General features: G+C 40.2%; 1 pseudogene across 1 annotated transcript; it reads right to left on the reverse strand.

The window, feature by feature from the left end:
* Positions 1 to 1792: 1792 nt before the first annotated feature.
* Positions 1793 to 3616, reverse strand: LOC101001555 (annotated as a pseudogene). Its single transcript, XR_004181687.1, has one exon. The product of XR_004181687.1 is annotated as a nuclease-sensitive element-binding protein 1 pseudogene (transcript).
* Between the last annotated feature and the right edge of the window lie 4370 nt (positions 3617 to 7986).

The raw sequence follows: 7986 nt of genomic DNA on the forward strand, positions 1-7986 counted from the left end.
TTCTTTGTGACATGTACATTATCTCAAAGAGTTAAACCTTTCTTTTGATTCAGCAGGTTTGAACCTCTGTTTAGGTAAAATCTCCAAAGGGATATTTGAACTTCCTTAGAGGCCTATGGTGAAAAACGAATATCCTCAGATGAAAAGTAGAAAGAAGCCATCTGTGAAAGTGCTTTCTGATGTGTGGATTCAATGCGCCGAGTTAAACCTTGCTTTGATTCACCAGGTTGCAGACGTCCTATTAAAAGAAACTGCAAAGGGACATTCGGGAGCACTTTGAGGCCTGTAGTGAAAAGCAGAATATCCCAAGATTAAAACTAGAAAGAAGCTATCTTTGAAACTGCTTTGGCTGTGTGGATTCATCTCACAGAGTTAAACCTTTCTTTTGTTTCAGCAGGTTGGAAACAGTCTTTGGTAGAATATGTGAAGGGACATTTTGGAGACAATGGAGGCCTAAGGTGTAAAATCGAATATCTCCAGAGGAAAACTAGAAAGAAGCTGTTTTGAAACAGCTTTGTGATGTGTGGATTCATCTCACAGATTAAGCCTTACTTTTGATTCAGCAGGGTGGAAACACTCTTTTTGTAGAATCTGCGAAAGGTCATTTTGGAGTCTATTGAGGCCTATGGTGTAAAACCAAATTTCCCCATATAAAAACTGGAAAGAAGCTTTCTGTGAAACTGATTTTTGTTGTGTAACTTCAATTCACAGAGTTAAAATTTCTTTTGAATCAGAAGGTTGTATACACCCTTTGAATAGAATCCGTGAAGGGACATTTTGGAGCCCTTTGAAGCCTGTGATGAAAACTGAATATCCCCAGATAAAAACTAGAAATAACCTATCTGTGAAACTGATTTGCTATATCTGTACTCATCTCACAGAGTTAAACCTTTATTTTGATTCAGCAGGTCTGAAACAAGCTTTAGGTAGAATCTGCGCCAGGACATTTTAGAGCCCATTATATCCAAAACCGATTATCTCCAGATAAAAATTAGAAACAAGCTGTCTGTGCAACTGCTTTCTGAAGGGTGGATTCATCTCACAGTTAAACCTTTCTATTTATTCAGCAGGTAGGAAACACTCTTTCAATTGAAACTTGGAAGGGACATTTGGAAGCCTACAGAGGCCTATTTTGAAAAACTGAATATCCACAGATAAAAACTAGAAAGAAGTTATCTGTAAAACTGTTTTGTGATGTGTGGATTCATCACACAGAGTTAAGCCTTTTTATGATTCTGCAGGTGAGAAATACTCTTTTTGAAGAATTTGTGAAGGGACATTTGGGAGTCTTTTGAACCTATGGTGAAAAACTAAATATCCAAAGGTAAAAACTAGAAATAATCTATCTGTGAAATTTCTTTGTGATGTGTGGATTTATCTCACAGATTTAAACCTTTCTTTAAACCTTTCTTTTAACACAGCAGGTTTGAAACACTCTTTAGGTAGAATCTGCCAGGACACATTTGGGAGCTTATAGAAGCCTATGGTGAAAAACAGAATATGCCCAGATAAAAACCAGAAGGAAGCTATCTGTGAAACTGCTTTGTGATGTATGGATGCATCTCACAGAGCTAAAACCTTATTTTGATTCAGCAGGTTGGCAACACTCTTTTGGTAGAATTTGTGAATGGACATTTTGATCCTATGGTGAAAAACAGAATATTATCAGACACAAATTAGAAAGAAGCTATCTGTGAAACTGCTTTGTGACATGTGGATTCAGCTCACAGATTTAAACATTTTTTTTTTTAATTCAAGAGATTGGAAACACTCCTTTGTTAGAATCTGTTAAGGGACATTTGGGATCCCACTGAGGCCTATGATGAAAAACCGAACATTCCCAGATACAAACTAGAAAGAAACTATCAGTGCAATTGCTTTGTGATGTGTGAATTCATCTCAAAGAGTTAATTTTGATTCAGAAATTTGCAAACATTCTTTTACTATTATTATTATTATTATTATTTAAGACCTATATTAACAGGTGTTTGCAGTTTGTTGACTTTTTTGAAAAAATCAAGTTGTAAACTTTTATTACAAATTAAAAATGAAGTTCTTAAAACTCTCGACTTGACCAGATAAGAAACAATTTAAAAACCTTTAAAGGCATATTGAGAAAAACCAGGCTTTTTTAAAAAACACGTTTGTTATTACCAAAAAGAGACATCTTTAGGTAAAAATAATAAAAACCCCATGCTGCATAGATAATGCAGATAGTTTTATTTATCTGGTCAATGGGCAAAAAGCAAGCACTTAAGGTCTTCAGCTCCAATCTTTTGTTCATTTCTTATTGCTGGAATTTCATATTTCTTCTTGTTGGATGACTAAAACGGATGATGATAGAGATGGTAAGCTGGCATTTACTCAGCCCCGCCCTGCTCAGCCTCGGGAGCAGACGAATTCTCAGCTGGTGGATCGGCTGTCTTTGTCTCTTTGCCATCTTGTGGTTTAGGGTTTTCTGGGAGTCTGCAACAGTAATTGAAGTTGCGGTGGTACTGACATTGAGGTGGCTGCTGACTTTGGGTCTCATCTCCTTGATTTTCTTTATCTTCTTCATTGCCATCCTCTCTAGGCTATCTTTGGCGAAGAGGGCCACTGCAGAATCGTGGTCTATATTCCCCATACATATTCTGCCTCACTGGTCTACCTTGTTCTCCTGCACTCTGGTTGTCAGCACCCTCCATCACTTCTCCCTGCACAGGAGGGTTGGAATACTGTGGTCGACGCCCATAGCGTCTCTGCATGTAGTAAGGTGGGAACCTTCGCCTGCAGTAGGGCCGGCGTTGTTGGGCCTGGCCTTCGGGAGCACTCTCCGATCCCTCGTTCTTTTCCCCACTCTCACTATTCTGGTAAGTTTGCTGGTAATTGCATGGAGGACCCCTACGACATGGATAGCGTCTATAATGGTTACAGTCTGCTGCATATTTACTGCCTTGAACTGGAACACCAACAGGACCTGTAACATTTGCTGCTTCCACACCCCTTTCTCCTTCAACAACATCAAACTCCACAGTCTCTCCATCTCCTACACTGCGAAGGTACTTCCTGGGGTTATTCTTTTTTACAGCAGTCTGATGTACAAATACATCTTCCTTGGTGTCATTCCTTTTGATGAAACCATATCCGTTCCTTACATTGAACCATTTTACTGTTCCCAAAACCTTCATTGCGATGACCTTCTTGTCCCCGCCGGCAGGTGCCGCTGATGTGAGGCTGCCCGGGCCACTGCTCCCTGCGCCGCTGCCTGCAGTGCCGGGCTTGGTGTGGGCAGCACCGAGGGTGGGAGCGGTGGGGCGGGGGGGGCACGGGGGTGGCGGGCTGCTGGTGGGTCTCGGCCTCGCTGCTCATGGTTGCGGTGATGGTGACTGGGGCCCGCTGCGGCAGCTGCGGCTCCTCCTGGGATGTGATGGTAACTAGGCCGGCAGCGGCAGTGGGGCTGCTCAGGACTCTCTGGGGTTCGCTCTCCACTCCCACTACCAATCGAACTGGCAAACATTCTTTTTGAAGAATTTGCAAAGAAACATTCCAGAGCCCTTTGAAGTATGTCATGCAAAACTAAGTACCCCCAGATAAAAATTATAAAGAATCTATCTGTGCAACTGCTTTGTGATTTGTGGATTCATTTCACAGAGTTAAACATTTATTTTGATACAACAGGTTTGAAACATTCTTTAGTTAGAATCTGTGAAAGGACTTTTGGTAGCATTGAGGCCTATGGTGAAAAACGAAACAGCCCCAGATAAAAACTGGACAGAAGCTATCAGTGAAACTGCTTTGAGATGCGTGGATTCATCTCACAGAGTGAAACCCTTCTTTTGATTCAGCAGGTTGGAAACACTCTTTTGGTAACAACTACAAAGGAAAATTTGGAAGCCTTTTGTTGCCTATGGTCAAAAACCAAATAGTCCAAGAAAAAAGCTAGAAAGAAGCTATCAATGAAACTGCTTTGTGATGTGGGGATTCTTCTCACAGAGTTAAACCTTTCTGTTGATTCAACAGGTTTGAGATAATTTTTAGGTATAAACTGCAAAGGGACATTTGGGAACCCATTGAGGCCTACATTAAGAATCCAACTATCTCCAGATAAAAACTAGAACGAAGCTATCTGTGAAACTGCTTTGTGATGTGTGGACTTATCTCACAGAGATAAACCTTTATTGATACAACTGGTTTGAAACACTGTTTAGGTAGAATCTGTGAATGGACATTTTGGAGTGCATAGAGGCCCATGTAGAAAAACCGAGTATCTCCAGATAAAAACTACAAAGAAGCTATCTGTGAAACTACTATCTGATATGTAGATTCAACTCAGAGTTAAAAGTTTCTTTTGAATCAGTAAGTTGAACACATTCTTTTAGTAGAATCTTCAAAATGACATTTGAAAGGTACTTGAGGCCTTTAGTGAGAAACAGAATATTCACAGAAAAAAAACTAGAAAGAAGTTTTCTTGGAAACTGCTTTGTGATGTGTGGATTCCCATCACAGAGTTAAACCTTTGTTTTGATACAGCAGGTTTGAACCACTCTTTAGGTAGAATCTATGAAGGGACACTTGGGAGCCCACAGAGGCTGACGGTAAAGACAGAATATCCCCAGATAAATACTAGAAGGAAGCTATCTATGAAACTGCATTGTGATGTGTGGATTCATCTCACAGAGTTAAACCTTTTTGTTTGATTCAACAGGTTGGAAATACTCTTTTAGTAGAATCTGTGATAGGGACATTTTGGAGACCATTGAAGCCTATGGTGAAAAACTAAATATCCACAGATAAAAAGTAGGAAGAAGCTATCTGTGAAACTGCTTTGTGATGTTTGGATTCATCTCACAGGGTCAAACCACTCTTTTGATTCAGTAGCTTGGAAACACTTTTTTTGTAGAATCTGCAAAGGGACATTTTGGAGCTTCTAGAGTCCTGAGGTGAAAAACTGAATATCTCCACAAAAAACTAGATAGAAGCTATCTGTGAATCTTCGTTGTGATGTGTGGATTCATCTCACAGCTTTATAACTCTCCTCTGATTCAGCAGTTTGCAAACACTCTTTTGGTAGAATCTGGGAAGGGACATATGAAATCACTTTTAGACCTATTTTGAAAAACCAAATATCTGTGGTTTGAGGTCCATAGTGAAAAACAGAATATCCCCAGATAAAAAATAGAAAGAAGGTATTTGTGAAACTGCTTTGTGATTTGTGCATTCATCTCACAGGGTTAAACCTTTCTTTTGATACAGCAGATTTGAAACACTCTTTAGGTAAAATCTACCAAGGGACATTTGGGAGCCCATAGAAGCCTAAGGTGAAAAACAGAATATCCCCAGATAAAAACTAGATGATTTCTGTGGAACTGTCTTGTGATGTGTGGATTCATCTTAGGTAGTAAACGGAGCAAAACCTTTTTTTTTTTTTTTTAAATTCAGCAGGTTGGAAACACTCTTTGGTAGAATCTGCAAAGAGACATTTGGGAGACCTTTGATGCCCATGGTGAAAAACCGAATATCCCAGATAAGAAGCAGAGAGAAGTTATCTGTGAAACTGCTTTCTGATGTAGGGATTTATGTCACAGAATTAAACCTTTTTGTTTGATGCTGTAGGTTTCCAACTCTCCTTAGGTAGAATCTGCAAAGGGACATTTGGGAGTTCTTTGACACCTATGGTGAGAAACCGAGTATCACCAGATAAAAACTAGATAGAAGCTGTCTGTAAAACTGCTGTGTGATGATTTGATTCATCTCACAGTGTTAAACCTTTCTTTCGATTCAGTAGGTTGGAAACTTTTTTTGGTAGAATCTCAGAGGGGACATTTGGGAGCACTTTGAGGCCTATGGTGAAAAACCAAATATTGCAAGAAAAAAAAAAAAAACTGGAAAGAATCTATCAGTGAAACTGCTTTGTGATGTGTGGTTTCATTTCATAGAGTTAAACCTTCTTTTGATTCAGCAGTTTGGAAACACTCTTTTGGTAGAATCTGTGAAGTGAAATTTGGGAGTACTTTGAGGCCTGTGGTGAAAAACCAAATATCCACAGATAAAAACTAGAAAGCAGGTTTCTCAGAAACTGATTTTTGATGTGTGTATTCAGCTCTCAGAGTTAAATCTTTCTTTTTATTCAGCAGGTTGTAAACACTCTTTTGATAGAATCTACAAGGGGACATTTGGGAGCCCTTTGAGGCCTACAGTGAAAAACGGAATATTTCAAGATAAATCTAGAAAGAGCAGTCAGTGAAACTGCTTTGTGATGTATTGATTCATCTCACAGAGTTAAACTTTTCTTTTGATTCAATTCATTGGAACCATTCTTTTTGTCGAAAATCTGAAGGCACATTTAGTAGCCCATTGAGGCCTGTGGTGAGAAACTGAATATCTCCAGATAAAAACTAGAAAGAAGCTATCTGTGAAACAGAATTGTGAAATGTGCATTCAGCTCACAGAGTTAAACCTTCCTTTGATTCAGCAGAATGGAAACACCTTTTTTGTAGAATCTGGAAAGGGACATTTGGGAGCCCATTGTGGCCTATGGTGATAAATCGAATATCCCCAGATGAAAGCAAGAAAGAAGTTATCTGTGAAACTGTTTTGTGCTTTGTGGATTCATCTCAACAGAGTTAAACCTTTCTTTTGATTCAGCAGGTTGCAAATATTCTTTTTGTATTATCTGTGAAGGGACATTTTGGAGCCCATTTAGGCCTATGATGAAAATGATAATATTCACAGATAAAAACTGAAATGCAGTTATCTGTGAAACTGTTTTGGGATTGATGGGGTGATCAGACCCAACATTATGTCGGGGGGGCAACAAAGTCCACAGAGAAAATAATGAGGAAAAGACAGTTTGAGAGAGAAAGTTGGACTAGGGGCCACTGTGAGTGTGGAGACTGCGACAGCCCCAAACTCTGGGAGCCCCAAACTCTGTTGGTGCTCAAACAAAAAACAGGTGGTGAAGATGTGGGGGTTGAAAGGAAATGGTGTATCAAGTGACAGAGAAACATATGGCTATTTGATATAATGGGAGTGCTAGAAGCAAAGAGCCAGCAAGTCTAGCGGATATGAGAGCCTTGCCTCAGCTTCTCTCACAACACTCAACTTTTCTCCCAACATGCCCCCTTCTCTTTTTGAAAAAACTGCCACAGCTATTGTTTTCATTAGCATAAGGAGACCTCTTTTTTTAAATAATTGAGCAAGGCAATTGCAGGATTTGCAGCCCTTAATTGTCAGTTGGCAATCCAGCTTCATTTTTCTTAGCCCTTGTTCAAAATGAAGTCTCTCTGGTTTTAATGTTTCTTACATATCTCCCCTATCCCTTTTACAAGAGGAACTTTAATCCTAGGGGTGGCTTGTATGGGGGGAACCTGGTCCATGGTTGGGATTCATGGGTCCTTCCAGCCTCCTGTTCCATGGTTGTACACATCTTGAGGGCACCTACACGTTTTGCACATCTTCTGCAAAAAGAAAAGCATAACCTCACCCCCACATTAGTAATTCTACTGAAACAGAATCAAAAACTTCATGGTTGGCCGGGCGTGGTGGCTCAAGCCTGTAATCCCAGCACTTTGGGAGGCTGAGATGGGTGGATCACGAGGTCAGGAGATTGAGACCATCCTGGCTAACACGGTGAAACCCCGTCTCTACTAAAAAATACAAAAAACTAGCCACACGAGGTGGCAGGCGCCTGTAGTCCCAGCTACTTGGGAGGCTGAGGCAGGAGAATGGTGGGAACCCAGGAGTTGGAGCTTGCAGTGAGCTGAGATCCGGCCACTGCACTCCAGCCTGGGTGACAGAGTGAGACTCTGTCTAAAAAAAAAACAAAAAAACAAAACAAAACAAAAAAACTTTGTGGCTATAGCCAGGAAGCATGTCATTGCTGAAGCATTTGTAACTCAGCATTTGTAAATCAGCTTCTGCTTCTTTGGTTAATTACCATGGGTAAAACTTACCATTGATAATGAGAAGCAGGCCCCTTCTAACAGAAGGCACAGAGAAAGCAAATCA

Source organism: Papio anubis, unplaced genomic scaffold (genome assembly GCF_008728515.1).
Source record: "Papio anubis isolate 15944 unplaced genomic scaffold, Panubis1.0 scaffold521, whole genome shotgun sequence".
Classification (NCBI taxonomy): Eukaryota; Metazoa; Chordata; class Mammalia; order Primates; family Cercopithecidae; genus Papio; species Papio anubis.